Source organism: Coenobita brevimanus, chromosome 11 (assembly GCF_032717465.1).
Source record: "Coenobita brevimanus isolate Jiangsu-jjx chromosome 11, ASM3271746v2, whole genome shotgun sequence".
NCBI classification, from domain to species: Eukaryota; Metazoa; Arthropoda; class Malacostraca; order Decapoda; family Coenobitidae; genus Coenobita; species Coenobita brevimanus.
Window position 1 is genome coordinate 9565691 of NC_136964.1, and position 1906 is coordinate 9567596.

Below are 1906 nucleotides of genomic sequence, written 5' to 3' on the forward strand. Positions count from 1 at the left end.
ATAGGTGTAAGAACTGAGTCTTAGATACATTAAAGACAACCATATTATTTTTACCCCAGTCAGAGATACGAGCCAAGTCAGACATTAGGTGTGCCATAGCCTCATCCCTTGTTTCTTGAAGTAACTGTTGAGATGGGCGTTGCGGGAACCGAATGGAAAGGTGAAGGGTGGAGTCATCAGCGTATGAGTGGATAGGGTTAGATGTACAGCTTAGAAGATCACTGTAGAATAAAAGGAAGAGAGTTGGTGATAGGACAGAGCCCTGAGGAACACCACTGTTGATAGATCTAGGAGAAGAACGATGGCCGTCTACAACAGCGGCTATAGAACGACCAGAAAGGAAGCTAGCGATGAAGGCACAGATAGAAGGATAGAAACCGTAGGAGGGCAGTTTGGAAATTAAAGATTTATGCCAGACTCGATCGAAAGCCTTTGAGATGTCAAGTGCAATGGCAAAGCTTTCGCCAAAGTCCCGAAAGGAGGATGACCAGGAGTCTGAAAGGTAGGTGAGAAGATCGCCAGTGGAGCGTCCCTGACGGAACCCATATTGACGATCGGAAAGAAGGTTGTGATAGGAAAGATGCCTTAAAATTTTTCTATTAAGAATTGACTCGAAAACTTTTGAAATACAGGACGTTAAAGCAATTGGACGATAGTTGGAGGGTTGGGAGTGGTCACCCTTCTTTGGGACTGGCTGAATGAGAGCAAACTTCCAGCAAGAAGGAAAGGTACAAGTTGAGACAAAAGGCGAAAGAGTTTGCCTAGGCAGGGTGTAAGCACAGAAGCACAGTTCTTGAGAACAACAGGAGGGACCCCATCAGGCCTATATGCCTTGTTAGTACTGAGGCCAGTGATGGCAGAAAATACATCAACTGAAGAAATTTTAATGTCGGCCATGAGGAAGTCAGAGGGGGGAAGTGATGGAGGAACAGCACCGGAATCGTCTAAGGTGGAATTGGAGGAGAAAGTCTGTGCGAAGAGATCTGCTTTATCAGTAGAAGAAATAGCTACAGAACCATCAGAGTAGAAAAGAGGAGGGAAGGATGATGAGGTAAAGTTGTTAGAAAGATTTTTGGCAAGGTGCCAGAAGGAGCGGGAAGAATTCGAGTTGGAGAGTTGAGAGCATTTAGTATGGATGAAATTATTTTTAGTAGAGTGAAGAACAGACTTAGCACGATTCCGGGCAGAAACGTAAAGATGATGTGATTCAGGGGTGGGTTGGCTCCGGTACCTTTTGTAGGCCTTCTCCTTGTTGCGGAAGGCATTAGAACAAGCGTGATTAAACCAAGGCTTTCTTGCGTTAGTCAAAGGATATGAGAAAGGAATGTATGCTTCCATGCCCGAGAGAATAACCTCCGTAATGCGCAAGGCACACTCAGATGGCTCACGGCCATGGAAGCAATAATCATTCCAGGGAAAATCAAAGAAGTACAGCCTGAGGGCCTCCCAGTACGCGGCTCCAAAATGCCACAGACGACGTTTTCCTGGAGGGTCCACAGGCCGTACCGGAATGATAGGACAGGTTAAGGTAATAAGGTTGTGATCGGAGGAGCCCAACGGAGAGAAAAGATTAACAGAGTAAGCAGAAGGATTAGTTGTGAGGAAGAGGTCAAGTATGTTGGAGCTCTCTCCAAGGCGGTCAGGGATACGGGTAGGGTGCTGTACAAGCTGCTCTAGGTCATTAAGGATAGAAAAGATGTAGGCTTGTTCACCAGGTGGATCCGTGAAAGGAGAGGAGAGCCAAAGGTGGTGGTGAACATTGAAATCTCCAAGAATGGAGATTTCAGAGAAAGGAGAAATGGATAGAATGTGTTCCATCATAGAAGTAAGATAGTCGAAGAATTTTTGATAGTCAGTAGAATTAGGGGATAAGTAAACAGCACAGATATATTTAGTCAAAGAATGA